Raw genomic sequence first — 21,530 nt, forward strand, 5'->3', positions numbered from 1 at the left:
AATGACTGTGGCCAAATTACTGATCTCGTTATCAAAACAGAAAATGCCGGTAAACTCAGCAGGTCTGGCAGCATCTGTGGCGAGAGAAACAGAGTCAATGTTTTGAGTCCGTATGACTCTTCTTCAGAGCTGAAGAGAGGTAGAAATGTGGTGGATTTTATACTGTCGAAGAAGAGGTGGGGAGTGGTGAAGCAAGTGGAACAAAATAGAAGGTCAGGGGTAGGTGGAAGCTCAGGAGAGATTTGACAAAAGTGTCATGGACATAAACCAAAGGGAGTGTTAATGATAATGTTAAAGACTAAAGAAGATGCTAATAGTGGTATAAAGTTAAGTTAGCAGAATGCGTTAATAGCAGAACAAGGGTCAGCACTCTGTGAAAGCAAAACTTAAGAACAAGTTCCAGGCTGGCCCTGTAGGGGAGGGGGTTGGAAAACAATTTAAAACGATCAAAATAGAGGGCAGAGTTCATGGTCTGAAGTTGTTGAACTCATTGTTAAGTCCAGAAGCTGTTAAGTGCCCAACCGGAAGATGAGGTGCTGTTCCTCCAGTTTGTGTTGGGCTTCACCGGAACATTGTTGGTAGTCTCCCCATTGTAGAGGAGGCCACATTGTGAGCAGCAATTACAGTAGACTAAATTGAATGTGGTGCAAGTGAATCGCTGCTTCACCTGAAAGCAGTGTTTGGGGCCTTGGACAGTGAGGAGGGAGGAGGTAAAGGGGCAGGTGTTACACCTTCTGCGATTGCATGGGAAGGTGCTATGGGACGGGGATGAGGTGTTGGGGGTGATGGACCACTTAAGAGCTGTCACTGGACTAATAATCCAGTGGCCTAGGCTAATGCTCAGGAGGCACAGGTTCAAATCCCACTGCAGCAGCTGGTAAAATTTAAACCAACTGCGGACTGGGTGACTGCTTTGCAGAACACCTTTGCTCAGCCTACAAGCATGACCCTGACCTTCCTGTCACTTGCTATTTCAATTCACCATCTTGCTCTCATGCCCACATTTCCGTCCTTGGCCTGCTGCAGTGTTCCAGAGAGTGAGTTGGTGGAGAGGCCTGATGTTGAAAGGAGGCCATTGATGGAGACACCCCACCCAGCCTCCTGCCCGAGGTCTGAACAGGGTCACTTTTCAGGCTCCTGAATGCCTCCCACCAGCCGGACAATTGAGGTGGGTGGGAAACACACCTTAAGTGGCCATTAATTGGTCAATTAGAGGCCTCAATTTGGGCACAGGCAGGCCAGCGTAGGCCTCACCCATAACCACTGTAAAATTGCAGAGAGTTGGAGAAGGCCATCCAAGAATGTTAGGTCCCCCAGGCCTCCAAACCTGCCGACAGGGGGCAGGTAAAATTCGGCCTCTAAAGATTAAGTTTCTATAAGTATCAAAACATGCAAGCAAAGAAGTGAGGCTTCAGTGAATATTGCCTTGGGATCTCTTCCCGTGTTAAACGCGCTAGTTAAATGCAAGTTGTTTTTGTGATAAATATCTGTTAACCACAATCCTTAATATTTAAGGATATAAAAAACAAGAGCAAGGAGTAGGCCATTCAGCTCCTTAAACCTACAGCAGAATTCCATAAGATCATGGCTGATCTTCCGCCTCAGTTACACCTTCTCCACTACCCTCTTATCCCTTGACTCTCTTAGTATCCAAAAATATGTCAGTCTCTGACTTGAATAGACAGAGCATTTGCAGCTCTTTGTAGCAGAAAATTCCATATACAACCCTCTGACTGAAGAAATTTCTCCTCATCACATCCCTAAATGGCTGACTCCTCATTCTGAGACTGTGACCTCTGGTTCTAGACTCCCAGCCAGGCAAGATATCCTCCCAGCATCTAGCCTGTCAAGCCTCTTCAGAATTTTATACATTTCAATGAGATCAGTTCTCATTCTTCTAAACTCTTGGGAATATAGGCCTAATCTACTCAATTTCTCCTCACAGTAAATCCCCTCATCCCAGGAATCAGTTTAGTGAATTTTTTTTGCGCTCCCTTTAAGGCAATTATATCCTTCCTTAGCTAAGGAGACCAAAACTACAGACTACTCCAGGTGTGGTCTTGCCAAGGCTCTATATGATTGCAATAAGACTTCTTTACTCTTTATGCCCCAATTCCTATGTAATAAAGGCTAATAATCCATTTGCTTACCTAATTGCTTGATGTACCTGCATATTAACTTTCTATGATTCATGTCCAAAGACACCCAGAGCCCCCTCCTGTTTACAGGGTACCAGGAACTAGGAGCTAGATTAAAAAGCAGGACCTCAGGGGTTATAATCAACATTCTTTCTAATTTTTTGAAGATTTATTTAAGCATGCGGCCTCTTTAAATTATTTTGTCTGATGGTGAGAAATAGCCTTAGAAATTAAAGATGAAATCGCTTCAATGATAAGAGAGAATAAATTGATATAAGTAGACAGTAGAGGTTTTATGGGTAGAATTAAGAAATAAAAAAGGATTTAAGATGGGGGTGATGGTAGTAGCTGAAGTAGATTGTATAAATACAGAGACTAGACAAGCATGTGGTAAGAGCAGAGTGGTTTTAATGGGGTAGCTGTTAACTTTCATATAGATTTTAGGACAAGCAGACTAACATATGTCAGAAAGGTAATGAGTTTCTTGGGTGCATCTGGGATAGCTTTCTACAATGATATCTCCTAGAAGCACCAGCATGGGGCATACTTATTAGGTTTACTAATGGGGAATGAATCTAATTTAGGTAACAGTCTAGCAATGTTAGTGGTCAAAATATGATCAAGTTCAACATAGTGTTTGAACAGGGGGAACGTGAAACAGCTACTGCAAGTATAGATTTAGGAAAGAGTGACTTCAACGTGACAAGCCGGGGCAGTTCTGTATTCATGAGTAAAATGACAGACGATCAGTGGGAGGTGTTTAAAAATAATTTAACTTTTATACCTTAGTACAGAACCAAGTTATACCCCTAAGAGTCAAGAGCTCTACTTGCCAAAAAAAATAACCATGGATGACTAAAGAGGTAAGAGACAACACAAAACAAAAAGCACACAAAAATGCAAAACATAGCACTGATCCGGGTGCATGCGAAAAATGCAAAGAGCAAAGGGTCACAAAAGAGATAGTAAGCACTCCAAACAGCGAGTATTAAAAGAAGCTTACAAGAGATATCAAAGTCAATACAAAAAGTTTTTACAATTATATTAGGAAAACAAAGGTCTTCAGGAGCAATGTGATCTCCTTGAAAACATAAGGAAAATAAAGAAAATAATTAAGGCTGTTCAGTAATAACTGTGAGTCAGTTGGGGGAGACGATGGTGTAATGGGAATGTTGCTGACCTAGTAATTCAGAGGCCCACTAGTCTCAGTAATGGTGACCATAACAACCATTGTTGTAAAAAACCCATCTGGTTCACTAATGCCCCTTAGGGAAGGAAATCTGGCCTGGCTTACCCTACATGTGACTTCAGGGCCCCCAGTTATCTGGTTGACTTGTAATTGCCCTCTGAAATGCCCTAGCAAGACAGTTTAAGGGCAATTGGGGATGGACAACAAATGCTGCTCTTGCCAGCCACACCCCATGAAAGAATAAAAAAAAGTATTTACAGGAGAGGAACAGGTCATCTTGTGACAGGGACTCACCAAAAGTAATACAAGCAAAATGATAGTAATGAAGAAAATAATGTCTCTTAAGAGGTAAAATTACCTGAATCACATACTTTCCATCCCACCTTTTTTTTATTTGTCATGGGATGTGGGCATTGCCGGCTGGGCCAGCATTTATTGCCCATCCCTAATTGCCCTTCAGAAGATGGTGAACCACTGCAGTCCATGTGTTGTAGGTACACCCACAGTGCGGTTAGGAAGGGAGTTCCAAGATTTTAACCCAGTGACAGTGAGGGAACAGTGATATATTTCAAGTCAGGATGGTGAGTGGCTTGGAGGGGAATTTGCAGGTGGTGGAGTTCTCATGCATCTGTTACCGTTGTCCTTCTAGGTGCTAGAGGTCACAAGTTTGGTGCAATATTTCACCTCACCTCTTGTGTACAGTTCTTTTGCCCATGTTTGGACCAGTAATGAGGTCAGGGGCTGAGTGACCTTGGTGGAACCCAAACTGAGCGTCAGTAAGTAAGTTATTGCTGAGTAAGTGCCGCTTGATAGCATTGTTGACGACCCCTTCCATTACTTTGCTGATGGTCAAAAGTAGACTGATTTGGTGGTAATTGGCTTGGTTGGATTTGTCCTGCTTTTTGTGGACAGGACATACCTGGGCAATTTTCCACATTCCCGGGTAGATGCCGTTGTTGTTGCTGTACTGGAACAGCTTGGCTAGGATTGCGGCCCTAGGAAATAAGAAAAGAAGGAAGTAGATGAGAACATTGCATTTGTTCTAACTATAACCTTCCAAAGGTCTTTATTTAGGAATCATTCCTTTAGATTGGAAAATTGTGCATGTCACCATGCTATTTCAGAAAGGTGAGAGCTAGACCACGAAATATAGACCAGCTAGTCTAACATCTATTATTGGGAAATTGCTAAAGTCTATAATTAAGGATAGAATGACAGAGCACTTTGAAAATTTCCAGCTGATCAGAAAGATCCACTTCGATTTGTAAAGAGTAGGCCAGGCCTGATTGAAATTTTTGAATAGGTGACTAAAGGAGTGGACAGGGAAATGTCTATGGCTGTTATTTGTATGGGCTTCCAGAAGACAGTCCCTCATATAGACTGTTAGCTAAAGTTGTTGCCCATGGAATAGAAGGCAAATTATTGACCTTGTTGAGTGTAGGAGACAGAGCAGATGAATAATGGTCAGGTATTCTAATTGATATCGGAGGTCTTGTGGTGCAGCATCACGGCCTCTGATCCAGAAGTTCTGGGTTCACTTCTTATCCCAGGACTTGATGACCAATGAAGGTGTGTTCATGATGTGGCCAAACAGATCGATTATCAACCTGCAAATCCCTCCAACACACACCAATGGCAGGCGATAGGAGCAGCAGAGACGCCTGGTCAGTCATGTGATAAGAGCCTCTGCCATCACAACCCACAGCCCCAGGTTACAAAATGCATGTTGCTGCAGCAACCTGAACCCCTTGAGTGAACTGTAACATGCCATCACTGTTCTGATTGACTGGATGTGACAAGTGGTGTCCCACAAGGATCAGTTTTGGGGGTTTCAACTATTCATCCTATTTATGAAACATATGGAATAATATAATAAGTATGGAATAAAAATCCACATATCCACATGTGCCAATAGCACAAATGTAGGTTGGCAGTGTGCAGCATATATTTACCAGAATGAAACCTGGACTCTGAGAGTTAAATTATGAGGAGAAATTACACAAACTAGGTTTGTAGTACCTGGAATGTATAAGGCTAAGGGGTGATTTGATCACAGTTTTCAAGATATTAAGGGAAACAGATAAGGTCGATAAAGAGAAACTATTTCTGTTGACGGGGGAATCTAGGCCTGGGACGTAGTCTAAAAATTAGAGCTGGACTTTACAGGACTGAAATTAGGAAACATTTCTATGCACAAATGTTGGTAGAAGTTTGGAACACTCTTCTGCAAAAGGCAATTGATGCTGGATCAATTGTAAATTTTAACTGAGATTGATAGATTTTTGTATCACTGGATTAGGGGTGCAGGCAAGTAAATGGAGTTAGCTCACAGATCAGCTATGATTTCACCAAATGGAACATGTTTGAGGGCTTAAATGGCCTACTCCTGTTCCAATGTGCCTGTGAATAGCAACATTTCTCAGTCTCTCACTACTTAAAGAAAATATTCTGCTTCTCTGTTTTTCTTCCAAAGTGGATAATTTCCCATTCTCCACATTCTGTTCCATCTGCCAGGGCCTTGCCCTTTCACTTAACCTGTCTAAATCTTTTTTGCATCCACCTTTTTTAAAAATTCATTCTTGAGGTGTGGGCTTCACTGGCTTAGCCAGCATATATTGCCTATCCCTAATCGCCCTTGAAAAAGTGGTGGTGAGCTGCCTTCTTGAACCGCTGCAGTCCATGTGGTATAGGTACACCCACAGTGTTGTTAGGAAGGGAGTTTCAGGATTTTGATTCAGGAACAGTGAAGGAATGGCGATACATTTCCAAGTTAGGATGGTGAGTGACTTGAAGGGGATCTTGCAGGTGGTGGTGTTCCCATCTATCTGCTGCCATTGTCCTTCTAGATGGTAGTGGTTGTGGGTTAGAAGGTGCTGTGTAAGGAGCCTTGGTGAATTCCCTCAGTGCATCTTATAGATGGTGGATTGGAGGGAATGAATGTTTGTGGATGTGGTGCCAATCAAGCGGGCTGCTTTGTCCTGGATGGTGTCAAGCTTCTTGAGTATTGTGGGAGCTGCACTCATCCAGGCAAGTGGAAGTATTCCATCACACTCCTGACTTGTGCCTTGTAGTTGGTGGACAGGCTTTGGGGAGTCAGGAGGTGAGTTACTCGTCGCATGATTCCTAGCCTCTGACCTGCTCTTGTAGCCACACTATTTATATGGATAGTCCAGTTCAGATTCTGGTCAATGGTAACCCCCAGGATGTTGATAGTGGGGGATTCAGTGATAGTAATGCCATTGAACATCTAGGGGCAATGGTTAAATTCTCTCTTGTAGGAGATGGTCATTGCCTGACACTTGTGTGGCGTGGATGTTAGTTGCCACTTGTCAGCCCAAGCCTGGATATTTTCCAGGTCTTGCTGCATTTGGACATGGACTGTTTCAGTATCTGAGGAGTCGCGAATGGTGCTGAACATTGTGCAATCACCAGCAAACATCCCCATTTCTGACCTTATGATGGAAGGAAGGACAGTGACGAAGCAGCTGAAGATGATATCCTGAGGAACCCCTGCAGTGATGTCCTGGAGCTGAGAAGACTGACCTCCAACAACCACAACCATGTTCCTTTGTGCTAGATATGACTCCAACCAGCTTCCTACCTAACTTTGTTTCGTTAGTAAACTTGAATACATTACACTCAGTCCCCATCATTAATTGACCCAGTATCTGCGCCATTTTAGGAAAAAGAAAAATCTGCATCCCTGATTTCACTGCTGAAAGGCTTATCTCTAATTTTGATAATACCTCCAGATTTTCCAGAGGAAATAACTTCTCTCTACCAAAAGGAAAACCCTACAGTTGCTGGACACCTGAAATAAAAACAGAAAATGCTGGAAATACTAAGGCAACATCTGTGGAGAGAGAAGCAGAGTTAATAGGGCAGGACTTTCACTCCAACATGGGGGTGAGTACAGGGGCAGGCAAGGATGCCTGTTTGCCATCCTGCCTCAGGGCTGTTTTGCCTGAGCTGGGCTTAGCCGTGGAAGTGTTACCTATCCACAAGTGCCGGTCGCCAATTAAAGGAGGTAAATAGTCACTTAAGGCCAATTAACAGAGGCCGATTGGAAGCTTGCAGTAAAATCCTGTCAGTTAACTCTGTTTCTCTCCCCACAAATGCTGCCTAACCCACTGAGTATTTCCAGCTTTTTTTTTTGCTTTTATTACCACCTTTAAATCTACTGTTTCAAATCCTTCTTTCGTTTTAAACAACTCATTCCTCCTATATTCAAATGAATACAAAATAAGTTTGGAAAAACTCAGCAGGTCTGGCAGCATCGGCGGAGAAGAAAAGAGTTGACGTTTCGAGTCCTCATGACCCTTCAACAGAACTAGGTGAATCCAAGGAGAGGGGTGAAATATAAGCTGGTTTAAGGTGTGTGTGTGTGTGTGTGTGTGTGTGTGTGGTGGGGGGGTGTGGGAGAAGTGGAGGGGGTGGGGTGTGGTTGTTGGGACAGTCCCTACAACCACACCCCCCCCCTCCACTTCTCTCCCCCCACCCAACACCCCGCCCCCACAACCCCACACCTTAAACCAGCTTATATTTCATCCCTCTCCTTGGATTCACCTAGTTCTGTTGAAGGGTCATGAGGACTCGAAACGTCAACTCTTTTCTTCTCTGCCGATGCTGCCAGACCTGCTGAGTTTTTCCAGGTAATTCTGTTTTTGTTTTTGTTTTGGATTTCCAGCATCTGCAGTTTTTTGTTTTTAACAAAATAAGTTTATCCAACCTGGCCATTGCAATTTAACCCTCTAACCCGTAGTACTATTCTGCTGCATTTGCACTGTACCTCCACTACAAAGCTATTATATCCTTCCTGGGGTGTGGTGGCCAAAACAGAGCTCTGTACAACTGAAGTATAACTTCCTTTTTTTTTGTATTCCAGCCCACTTTGAGGTAAAGCCCAACACTCTATCAGCCTTTCTGATTACCCTTTGTACCTGTGCACTAACTTTTAGTGAATTGCGTCTCTTTGTAACTTCATGTAAGCATTTATACAACTCACTGAGCCATATAGCTTAACTTGGGTATATACTTCTCTACTGCTTAAATTGTAGTCCCCGTTCAAATCCCTCAGGGCCACCAGCTGTCAATGCCACCAATCAGACTACATTCCTTTATCTCAGCTCTCTAACCAATTACCAACCCTTGTCACAAGGTTACCTCCAATTTTTGCTAATAACTCTTGTGTGAAACCTCATCAAATATCTTCTGGGGAAGTCCATAAAGACAACACCCAGGACGTTCACCATCTTAGTGACTTCCTCAAAAATTCAACTGGTTTATTCAGATATGTCCTACACCTCACAAATCCACTCTGACCCCCTCTGACCAACTCATTCTTGTTCAAAACCTCAATCACTCTCTCCCTGATGATAGATTCCAGGATCTTTCCCATAACTAGTATTCAAGTGGTCTGTATTTTCCTGGTTTCTCCTCCCCTCTTTTCTGAAATACTGGGTGACATTTGCAATTTTCCAATCTAAGGCTACAATTCCCGAATCTAGAGTGCTATGACTAATGCATCTGCAATTTACCCATATGTTTCTTTTAATACTGCATTACTCCAAAAAGAAATCCTGGAACTAGCAGTCTTTGAGTTTGGTGAAAACTGAGTCACGTCTTTAAAAAATTAGGGCAGTGGGACAGGATTAAAGTTCAGATTAAATTTTAACAATATGCTACAAACAAGCTTTGTGTACTATATCATCAGAGGCTTCCACCAGTGTAAGCAATGCTAAGCTCTCATGTACCAGTAAATAATAAACCAATTATTTACAGGTTACAGAGGCAACTTCAGAGACAGTAGTGACAATTCTAGTTCCTGGCTTGGAACAAGGTGTGTAATGTTAGTAAGCAAGCTGTTGGAGAAATACTTAAAGATAAGGCCCTCAAGCTTAAAAACAATTGCTGTCAGTAATTTTAAAAGAATTACTTTTAAAAGTAATTTAAAACTTTAACATTTTTAACATTTTTCTACAAGGCGGTTCACCTTCTAATTGGGCACCATCATCGCTTCTGGAGGGTTTGCTGTGGAGGCATTTTGTTTCTTAGTAAAACCTTGCTGTCCAACCACTCAAAGGACACTGAAATAGCACGGTGTTGAAAATGTTAAGAGAAGCGCTGTGCTGAAAACTTCCTTCTTTGAATCATTACACTTGCTTGGCTCTGGTATTGAAGTAGATGCTAACCTTCAGCCATGTTGGTGAGATCCAGAATTCTCCTACAACAACTACAACAACCCCTCTGCCTGGCTGCATCTCTTCCCATCACCTAAAACTGCCACAAACCTACTTCGTTGACTGCCCCAGCAATTACCTACCCTCAACCCCTCCAAATTCCTGTTCAGTGTCTGACCTGTCCCCTTGTCAATCGCCTTGTAATGTTTCACTATATTAAATAAGTGCAACGTGCCATATCTTATAATTTGCATTCAATTTGTCATCAATTAGACTTATGTGAATTGAAGAACAAAACAGAAATTTGTTCAATTTGCTGCAAAGACCATTGCAAAAAAAACTTTGAATATCATCTGACTCAATGGTGTAACATGGAACAATGCTGTACTTTCAACCCAAAAATAATCATGTTTTCATCCTGCAGCTGAATTGGCCCTGTATCATTCTTTTGGTTGTTTTGAGCTATATACATGGAGTCTCAAAAAGCACACTGTGTCTACTAGGGACCTCTTAATGTCAGAACAAAAATAGAAGCCCAATAATAGCCAACTTTTAAAAAGCAAAAATATCCAAAGGATATTTTAAATTTAGGATAGACTCTGAACTGCTATTTTTCGCCCTTAAAACTATTGCGGTCAGGAATCTTGCTATAGGGATGAATCTAAAATCTGGCATGTGAAGTGGCAAGCCATGATCAAAGGGACATGAGTCAATGATTGGAGTTAGGTTGTTGGAACAATATCTCTATTGTAACCCACCAGTTTGGTTTCTCTTTTAGGAGTGTGGGATCATAGAATTACCTTTATGTGTGTCCCTCTGCTCTGGGCATTATTCTTAAGTTAATTATTGGCATGTTTGTGTCAATAGCAAGGTCAGCATTTATTGATCATACCTAGTTGCCTTTGAGAAGATAGGGTTGGACTGCCTTCCCAAACCATTGCATTCCATCTGGTGCGCCCACAGTGTAGTTGGGTAGGGTGTTGCAAGATTCTGACCCAGCAGCAATGAAGGAATGGTGGTGTATTTCCAAGTCAGGATAGAATGTGAAGTGAAATTTGAATTAGCATTCTAGCTAGGTGTTAGAGATTGTGGGTTTGGAAGCTGTTATCGAAGAAGCCTCGGGAGTTGCTACAGAGCATCCTGTAGAATGGGCAGCCATAGCATGTCAGTGGTGGAGGAAGTGGATGTTTAAGTTGATGGATGGGCTGCCAACTTTGTCCTGAATGGTATTGTATTACTCGACTGTTTTTGCTGCAGCACTCAACAAAGCAAGTATTCCATCACATTCTTGATGTTCCTTGTAAGTGAAAAGATTTTGAGGGGTCAGGAGATGAGTCATTTGCTGTAGAATACCCAGGTTGGGATTTTCCGTGCCCACTGGCATCGGCCGTGTTTGGCGGTGTGAGCGGGCAATATGGTGAGGAGGCCGAAAATCGGTTCGCGACATTGTGAAAGCAGTTTGCAATCCTTTGCTCTGCCTGCCAATGACTGGCCGCATTTCCTGCCATTGGACATCAGGAACCTCATTGTAATACATCAGCATATCATTATAAGGCCTGCCCACCGGAATCACCATCCCCTCCCCCCCCACCCCCCACCCCCAGCTGGGCCATCCGTCCATCACGCCGACATGTTTCACAACAGCACTCAAAAGGCCTGCGTTTGAAGGGAACTCGGAGGTGAACACACAATAACAATGAGGCCCGCTTGCCCGGGTCGCCTGTTGGACTTCAAGTTTGGGGCAGGGGTGGGGTGGGGGAGCAACGGCTGCCCTGCGGTTCAAGGTAGTGCACAAGCACGTGTGCGGTGGTGGGGGCTGGGGAGGGAAGAGACCACCTTGCCTCTAAGAGGCATTAGGGACACCTTGTATAAGGTGACCATTCCTCTGCAGCTGAGACAGTTCAGGTGCAGCCACATTGATATGAATGGAGTTGGGCCTGTAGCTTCTCTGCCCACTCAAGCAATGCAGAGGCATCAAAGTGCCACGCAGTGCTCCAGTGCTTTTCAGCCCTCAGGCACAGACTGCAAACTAATGAGCGTTTTAGTGGACTGCAGAACAGTCGGACGACTGGGCACGTTGTACAATCTCCTTACTAACGCTGGCCATGGAGCAGTCACTGGTGGAGGCGCTCACAGCCCCTTGCAATGTCAGTCTCCCCCATGGTTCAAACTAACAGCGTAGCTTTGCAGTGTGGGTTAGGAGAATGCCTGCGCCTGAGCTGAGAGCCCAGCATGCAGTCCAGTGGGCAAAGCTGCTGCCCATCGGTCAGTTGGAGTGGGGTGGAAAGAGGTGGGGTTTCAGGCAGCCCTGCGGCGCACTAATCTCTGGCCATGCAATTGGTGGCCAACACTCTCCAGAATGTGTTGAGAGGCCTTCAGATTTAAACAAGTTAAGTTCTTGTACATCCACGCTAACACATGTGTCTCTCTCTTTCATCCTGCAGGAGGAGTACATCAAGATTGCGGAGCCTGGTGAACTAGCTGTATACCTCATGGCTTGCAGAGAGCGAAGACAATGGAGAAGAGAGTGACTGAGGTGCCTGGCTGTGCAGAGAGAGGAGCAGCACCCTCTGGAAGAAGGGGCGGCTGAGGCTCTTGCATATGTTGCCAAAGTGCCACAGTGAGCCATCACTGGTCGACACCTAGCTATACCCAGGGTCTATAAACGCCGCCTTTCATTCCTGTTGATGACCAAGAACCAGTGTCACTGAAGACGGCGCATGTCTAGAGAACTGATCGGTCACACCTGCCAGCTACTGCAGGATTTGGTGCCACAGGGACATGGAGGGCATCCACTGCCAGTGGCCGTGAAAGTGCAGCGGCACTCAATTTCTATACCAGTGGTTCCTTCCAGAGATCCACTGGTGACCTTTGTGGAATATCACAAGCCCCCACCCACAAATGCATCCATGAGGTCACAGAAGCCACCTTCGCAAGGGCACACAACTTTGTACATTTCGCCCGGGACCAGGATGCAAGAGCGATTGGATTTGCCCAGATCTCGGGTTTCCCACAGGTGCAGGGTGCCATCGACTGCACTCACAGAGCGCTCAGATCTCCGCGGCAATAAGCGGTCAACTATGTAAGGGATTCCATTCGCTGAATGTGCAGCTGGTGTGTGACCACCACAAATGCATCCTGCAGGTCTGTGCATGGTTTCCAGGGAGTGTGCATGACTCCTACATTCTCAGTCAGTCACAGATCCCTGATGTCTTCCAGGGTCCACAGAGGCTGCAGGGATGACACCTTGGGGACAAGGCCTACCCGCAGAGGCCGTGGCTGATGACACCTGTGCGGCGGCCTCAGACTGCAGCAGAGTGAAGGTACAATGAGGCTCATACTGCAGCTCGAACTTGGTGGAGCAGACCATCGGGATGCTGAAAATGAGGTTCCGGTGCCAGGACTGGTCTGGTGGAGCTCTGCAATATAGTCCACAGAGGGTGTCATACATTGTCATCGCTTGCTGCACCCTTTACAACCTGGCGCTGCAACGGGGAGAGGAGCTGGCTGAGGAGGAGATGGAGGAGCTGGAGATCTCCTCGGATGAGGACATCAATAGGGCTGAGGGTGAGGAGTTGCTTGAAAGCGCTGATGACAGGAATGAGGCCCTCACATTGGCTAGACGAGGCAGGTGCCCTCAGGAAGCCCTCATAGCTGCTAGATTTGTGGAGGATGATGACAACATACAGTCAGGAGACCCTATTGATCCTCACATTGCATCTATGAACATTTGAGTCTAGTCCGGCTTATGTCAATGCACATACCCTCTGTGATAATGCTCCTGTCATGGAGACACAGTGGAGGCTCTAATAATCGCTCGATTGCAGTAGAATGATGACAACATGCAGTGAGGATACTCCATAAATCTTCACATAACCTCTGTGAATGTCTGACTCCTGTCTGGCCGAGGGCAGCTCACTTGCGCTGTGATCAGGGTCATATCATAGAGATATGATTTTTTTTTTCTCAGCCATGAAACTTTAAAAGCTTCTGATCCTGTGTCCTCCTTCAGCACCTGACCCCTTCAGGAGCACAGCGTCACTGGTCCCAGATGCTGAAGAGATGGGGGCCAGCCCCACCTTAAAGGTGCTGAGAGCACACAGAGAGAATGGCAGAACTCTGTGACACCTGCCCACGACATTCTGGCAGCAATGACAAGCACCATTGACATTCAGGAATCAGTAATGTGTCCAGGGAGTTTGAGGCCGGGCCATTACTTTGGTCTGAAGGCTGCACAAAGCGCAGGGAAGAGGCCCTGGATTGGGACACCTGCCTTTATCTTGTGCAGAAAAGTTTCACATCTGAGTGACACAAACACTGCTCATCATAACAAGGAGCCATAGGCAGGGAGACAGTCTTGAGAGTTTATTGACAATAATGAACATTATGTGCAAGTGATTAACTCCTATGCCCAGGCTGTGCAACTAACCTCCCGAACCCTGCCACTACATCTTGGTGCTCCACAGCCATCCACAGTGGAGGCGAGACAGCCTGTTGACTGCTATGCCCTATCCATGATGACTTTGACGGGTGTCCTCTGAGGGGCTGAGACCTGGAGGCCTCAGCCTGTTTTCAGGGATCTACTGTATGGCAGTGGCACCCTCATCAGCCTGTGGAGCTGGAGCTGCTGGGGTCACAGGAAGAGGGGATTTGGATGGGTTGGACACGCCCGGAGTCACCTGGGTGGATGATCTCGGGGTATGCACCTGCTGATCCTCCTCCCTTTGGGTGCTCAATGGCCCCTGGCTGACTCCTTGAGAAGAAGGGGTAGCTGGAGTGAGATCAAGCTGCCTTGCACCCCTCTCACATACACACTGTTGGAAGCCAACTATCAGTGATGGAGTTGAGCCCATGCAGCAGTGCAAGAGCAACGTCCTAGACTGAGGTCTCCATGGTAGCCGCCATCCTACCCGTGTTGACCGCGATGTATTGGCATGCCGGCACCATCACCTCAGCCTGAAGATGGATGGACTCCTCCATCGTGCCTTGAAATCTGAGGAGTGCTCCAGACATCCCCTCCTGATGTTCCCGAGCTTGCATTTGCAGCTCCAGCAACTGTAACATGACCGAGTCCAGAGGCTCATCATCTGATCCGGATTCAGCAAATTTCTGGCCTCCAGCAGTCCTCCGAGTGCCAGAGACCTGGGAAGTCCCTGCTGCCACCTGCTGTGGATCAGACAGTGTGATGTGCTCACCAGACAGTGATCCCGAGGCTACTATAAAGCTAGGTCCCACTGAGGTTTGAGTCTCTGCATTGTTGGAGGGTGTGGGTGAGCACTGTGAGGGGGCTTCAATGAAAGTGCTTTCAGATTCCTCTTCAGAGATTTCTTCCGGGCTTGATTGGAGGCCCTGGGTCATGGACTCCCCGGCTGTTTCCCAGCTCCTGGGAATACAAGGGGCCTGCGGAAGCAAGGAGAGATAATTAGTGCATGGCAATAGCCTGTGAAATAGGACACATCACTCACAGCATGGTTGTCTGATGGATGTTGCCTTGCTGGATCCTCACTTGGTAGAGCATCGTTGACCTCACTGTCAGCACAGGATTGGCCCAGGTCCTCACCATCCAGCAGAACGGTTCTGTTTTCAAAATCTGTGAGGACCTTGATTTCAGGCATCCCTCCACTGGTAAGCGACTTCTCCCTCTTGTTGGGTGCCAGCTTGTCCTGAATAAATACAATGGAGAGACTGTAAGCAGGACACCTGCCAGGCTGGATGATAAGTATGCTTGGCATGTGTGGTGAGTAGTCCCATGGATAGGATGAGGACAATTAAGGATTGTGTGCAAGGGTGAATGGTGGTGCCCCTTGAACTGGCAGTGAGTGAGGGCCCTGTGGATGTGTGATGGGTTTGTGAGTGTGTGTGAGCTGAGAGCAATGAGAAGACTGACTTACTCTGGTGGAATGGAGGAGATCATTCATCCTCTTTTGGCACCGGGTGGCTGTCCTCTTTTGCAGGGCATTGGCACTGACCACCGCTGTCACCGCCTTCCAAGCCAGATTACTGAGGTTGCTGCTCATCCTGTGCCCAGAAACTGGGCACAGGATATCACAGCAAGCCTGTACTGCACCCAAATGGTGCTCAAGGGATGCCAGAGGCTGCATTCTTTTTTGCCTTTCAGGGCCATGTCTTTGCAGCAGTCATGGACTGGAAGCACTGAGAGGTGTGCGCATGGCTGCACTTTAAATATGGCGCCTGGCGTGGTGAAGCGGTGAAATGATGGCATGGCAGGCAAATGAGAGCCTGCCTGCCACAGGAACGGTGTGTTTCCTGGGAATGTGGAATTAATGTGATGGGTTTGGGACAATACGGTGTGAAAAGCTGCTGTTGCAGCCGGCAGGTAAAATGTTGTTTTACCCACCCACTGCCGCTCTTAGTGCAAACCTGGGACAATTCCGCCCCCAGACGTTGATCTGCTTTTGTAGCCACAGTATTTATCTGGTTAGTCCAGTTGAGCTTTTGGTCAATGGTGACATTCAGGATTTTGTTGGTAGGCAATTTAGTAATTGTAATGTCCATTCGAGTTGGATCGACTCTCTCTTGCGGATGGCCTTGCCTGGCACTTGTGTGTGTATGTTACTCACTACTTATGAGCCCAAGCCTGGATGTTGTCCAGATTGGCTGCACTGAATTCGTCATTTATCTCAGGTTGCCAGGCCACTGTATCATGAATTTGTTGGTTGATGAGGAAAAAAATTTACCAGATAATATCAGCCTTGGAGGGTGTGCAGCAGAGATTTCCCAGGATGGTGCCTAGATTCCGAGGATTAAATTAAAGGTGAAATTACACAAACCAGGGTTGTACTCTCTGGAATTTAGAAATGAATGAGTGATTTTGCCAAAGTTTTCAAGATATTGAAAGGAGCTGATTGGTAGATACAGGGACACTATTTTCACTGGTTGGGGAATCTAGGTCTAGTGGGTATAACCTAAAAATTAGAGCTGGACCTTTCAGGAGTGCAAATACTTAGGAAACGTTTCTACACAGATAACTCTCTTCACAAATGGTAGTTGTTGCTAGATCAATTGCTAATTTTATATCTGAGATTGAGAGATTTCTGTTACCCAAAGATATTGAGGGAATGGGTCAAAGCTGGGAAGTTGGAGTCAATCTCAGATCAGCCATGAATTCATTTAATTGGCAGAACAGGCTCAAGTAGCTAAGTGGCCACTCCTATTGTTATGTTCCTAATTATTTGAGTTAGCACTGAACCTCCAATTCAGACTGATACTCATGCTAGAGAGAGTGAATCCTATATTTAAATTTGTAGCCATGCGGTTTAACTACCTACCACTTTGGTTTAAAGGCTTTATTTTCAGCACCTCCATAAACTCTGTTCCTTAACTATCGATTGCATCGCCCCTCCTGGCCACTGTCTGAGGCTGAACCAAACCGTTCCCAATCCTGACATCCTGACTGAGCTTCTGACTCTATATCCTCCCCATTAACTAAGGCCACCTACTTCTACCTCTGTAATATCGCCCTGTCTCTGCTCCTATCTCATCCACTGGCTGCTGCAATCCTCATCAACTCTCTCATTACCTCCAAACATGACGATTCCAATGCTGTCCTGACCAAACTCCTATTTTCCAACCTCCAGAAACTTGAGCTCATCCAAAATTCTCCTGCCTGCATCCTGAATTGCACCAGGTCCCATTCACCCATCACCCCTGTGCTTGCTGACTCACCGATTCAACAACAAATTTAAAATTCTCATCTCCGTGTTCAATCTCTTCATGGAGCTGGGTCTAAGGCTCCCCCACTGGTGGGTTTGAAGATGGGGTGGGGCATGTATAATCTAGTGGGCGCCATGCCTGTCACCTACCTGCCCGTCCCTGCCCTCTCCCAGCATAATACATGAGACGGGAGCCGTCGGGTGGCCTGCCTGCCCTTGGGCCTATTGAATCCCTTATGTGGCCACTTAGGGGGCCACATCCCAGGGTGGGTACTTTAACTGTGGTGGGGGTTTGCTGTGTGGGCTGGTGTCGGGCAAGGGGTAGGACTGCCTGTGCAGGCCCATGGGGCAAGTTGGAGGCCTTGTCCACTCTTTTACCCTACCCCCCTGGCTTGTCAATCCCAGACCCCCACCTCCCTCACCCTCCTCCCGGTGGCTTGCCAGACTGGCCCTGGCAAGACCCCAGACTTACGTCTGAGTCCAGGCTCCTCTTTTGCGGGACTGGTGTGTTCCCAGCATTGGCCACTACACCCTGCGGTGCCGCTGGGACCAGAGAGCTGCCAGCCATCCGATTCCTTCCCAGATAGGGGCAAAATCCCACCTCCAGCCACTTAACACTGATTGCAGAGGGAGTGGGCTCTCCCCCAATTTTTTAGCTGGGGCATGAGGACCACAGCGCCCCATTAAATCCAGCCCATGGTCTTGCCCTGCCCTATCTAAAATGACTTCCTCCAGCCCTACAATCCTTTGAAAACTCTTCATTACTCTAATTCTGGCCTTTTGGTGCATCTCTGATTTTGATTGATCTACCATTGGCAATCGTGCCTTCAGGCCCTAAGCTCTAAAATTCCCCCTCTAGACCTCACCACTTTTCTCCACCTCTCTCCCTCTTCATTTAAGAGTTTGCTATTTCCTTAACCAAGCTTTTGCTCACCTGTCCTAATATCTCCTTATTTGGCTCAATGATAAATTTTGCTTGAAAATGTTCATCTGAAGCACCTTGGAACATTTTATTAAATTATGGGCACTATATAAATGCCAGTTGTTTCTGTGCAAATGTGCCAGTCAATTCATTTAAGCTTCGCAATTTAAATGTCTACCACTTAATCTGTACATAACGCTACACATTTCTCGCAGTAGCTGATGGCATCTGACTGGAAATCACAAAATAGTTCTAATATGATTTACATTAATCTTCAAAAAACATCAAGCAATTCTGCTAGAGTTCCTATTTGCTCAAAACAGGAAAGGAGTAGCAGAGGAAATACTGATCTTGAGTCACGTTTCAAACATCAAACAACTTGTTTGTGTCATATGATCTGCTTTTTGGAAAACTATTTCCCAATGTACAGTAATCCTTAGTCATAAAATTTTAACAATGTACGTACGTATAAGGTATCCTCAAAATAGTATCCTTTCCTGGTGACACGGCTGGCATTTATTTCGTATCCCTCATTGCCCTGAGGCAATAAGAAGATGGTGTTGCACCTCCTTCAGAAATATTTATTGTTTTTGCAGCCAAGTGGCTTGCTTGGTCATATCAGAGGGCATTAAGAATCAACCGCAAAGTGTAGGCCTGGAGTCATCTGTAGGCAAGAATGAATAGCAGAACCAGGTTCCCTTCCCTGAAGGACATTCTTGACCTCACTGGTCAGCATTCATGATTAGTTTGAGTGCCATTATTGGATTAGAAATCTCAACATCTCCCATGTAGTACCCGATGGAGAGAGTGTTTAATGCTAACATTGGATAGAACAGACTTTCATTTATACAGCACTATCAAGTCATCCTAGCATTTTATGTCAAATGGATGCTTAAAGTAGGTGACTGATTGCAATGCTTAGCAATGACAATGTCTCACTTCAATAAATGCAAAATTCATCCCTCCCGAAATAAAGCATGCTTCCCTCCATCCTCTCCACATTTATTGATAATGAGAAAATCAATTACATTGAAAGCTATGGAGAATTTAATATTGTCGGAATAGCATACTGTCTTCCTTACCTCCTTTTCTATTACCAGTATATTTGACTACCTTTGCAAATGATAGGTAATCAATGTTGCCAGATTAAAGTGACAAGACATTGAATACTGTTCCCACAAGTTTTCTAGGCTGACACCCACTTCCAAACCACTTTTACAGATTTTCCAAGGATGAATCAAGAGGGTTTGAATGAAAGACATGAGATTGGTTGATGCTCACAGGTAAGACAAATGGTTAGTAGGACTACTAGAAAGCTCTTAAAATTGATGCAGTGGATTCAGTACTTTGAGACCTGTGCATATTAAAACAAATGAAGCGATAAAGTTGTAATACTTCTGTTTATTTTAAGACTGCAAGTGAAGAATGTTCTCTGGTTCTTTGTTTTTTATCCAATTACTTAGTAAACTTCTTATGTGAGAAATTTCATTTTCTTAAAAACTGTAAATTTGAAGATGTAAGATAGAAATCGTTTTCGTCAGGTATGTGGTTAATTTCTGATGCAAATGTGGCTTGGCACTTACTCTAAACATTGATAATTCAGAACTAGGAGATTGCAGTTGAAATATATTCTGTAGAATTAGGTCTGAATACAGGGTCTGTGGCTAGGAAGTGGTTGTGCTGCTTGAATTCTAGCACTCCTAGAATAGGGTTCTATTTGATCTGGAAATTAGCTTGTATGAAACATTGTAAATCAGGTTTCCACTTTCCAGGCACTGAAGCTGTTTAGTTTACAAAGAGTTTTCAATGTTGATCAGGTCTGACTATTGCCAGCAGTGAGATTTTAATGTAATTGCAAAAGTTGTTGAAATTAACAGAACTGTTTTTTTTGTGAATCCTCTACACAAATGGGTTTTTCTCACAGAAACAGCACATCTCTTTATGCTAATAGATCTTTGCTGTCACAGGTGAAGTGAGAGTTTGTCCAAAGTAACGGCTTTCTTTTTTTGTATTGTATTAGAGTGGTTTTAATAGAATGCAAACAACAGTTGTTATTGAAGTGGCAAGGGGACAAAGGGATTTGAAAAGGATCAAGCTTATTTATTGCTACGGTTGCATCTGTTAGAATTTCCATAGTTGTTTTCTGGACAAAAGTGAATAAAAAGCCATTTTAGATGCGTGTTGTCTTAGATACATCTCTTCACAATGGTCTATTGAACCTCATGTGCCTGTTGGCCAGGATTACAGGTGCCGAAGGTAAACAATGAACTGTACTGAATGAACCGTCTAGACTGTTAGCTGGTGAATAGTGTTCATGGACTGCACATCTTTCACTGTGATGAATATCTGAGACTTGCATAGTGTTTACTGGATATGTATTTACTCATGAGCTTGGAGCAACTGGTAGGACTGGTATGGTGACTAACACATCATGAACACATTTTATCCTGGGTGTGGTTGGTAGGTATTACTGTAATTAACCCTCTCACTGACACAACCTGTATTTTTGTTTGTACAACGCCCTTATTACAGTTATTGGGACTCCCATGAGTCAGGTGGATGAAAAAAGTTGCCTCATTTGCAACACAGGTTCCCCTTCCTTGCACAGGCTTGTTCCCACTGCCTCACCCTCACCCGTCTTTAATAGTCTACAGCTTAACACGGTGATTAGGGTGAAATGGCCATTACAGCCCACAACACACTGGTTGAAATTACTTGTGAGTGTTAGCCTTGCTTCATTTTGGTACTGTTTTTGCATCTGAAAAGGAAGGTTTTTGGTTGAAGCCTTGCTCCACAGATTTGCACCCATTGTCTAGGCTGACGCTCCAATGCAACACTCCAATGTTTCCAGTAGCAGGAGCGTCAGTAGCCAGAGGTTACGGGCTTAAGATAGTTGTCAAAAGATGAGGAGAAGTTTTGTTTACGCAGCAAGTTGTTATGATCTGGATTGGAAGCAAATTCAGTAGTAACTTACAAAAGGGAATTGGGAATATACTTGAAAGGGAATAATTGCAGGACTGCGGGGAAAACAGAGGAGTGGGACTAATGAGGTGTCTCTTTTAATGAGCTGACATAGGCTTGATAGACTGAATTGCCTTCTCCTATATGCTATATGATTGTATGATTCTGGTGAGTGCAGCAAGTACTGCATTATTACAGGAGCCATCTTTCAGATAAGACATTAAACCAAAGCCCTGTTTTCTTGGCCAGCTGAATGTCAAAGAATGCATGGTTCAAAGAAAAGCAAGGGAGTTATCCTGGTGTCCTGACCCAACATTTATCCCTGCTATTAAGTAACTAAAACAGATAATCTTGTCATTTAATTTGTTGCTGTGTGGGAACTTGCTGTGCTCAAATTGGTTGCCACATTTATCAATGGAAGAATAACTACACTTCAAAATGAGTTAATTCACTGTGCAGTGCTTTAAG

General features: G+C 44.9%; 1 long non-coding RNA gene across 15 annotated transcripts in view; it reads left to right on the forward strand.

The window, feature by feature from the left end:
* Nucleotides 1-21,530, forward strand: part of LOC121277946 — a 620,247-nt gene that overhangs the window by 482,895 nt on the left and 115,822 nt on the right. For 14 of the 15 annotated variants that reach the window (XR_005943011.1, XR_005943014.1, XR_005943018.1 and 11 more), the window contains one exon: nt 19,323-19,384. This is a non-coding gene — a long non-coding RNA (uncharacterized LOC121277946). Of the gene's footprint in view, nt 1-19,322; nt 19,397-21,530 lie in introns of all 15 variants that reach the window. The other variant, XR_005943016.1, reaches the window with a different exon arrangement.

This window comes from Carcharodon carcharias, chromosome 5, assembly GCF_017639515.1.
Source record: "Carcharodon carcharias isolate sCarCar2 chromosome 5, sCarCar2.pri, whole genome shotgun sequence".
NCBI classification, from domain to species: Eukaryota; Metazoa; Chordata; class Chondrichthyes; order Lamniformes; family Lamnidae; genus Carcharodon; species Carcharodon carcharias.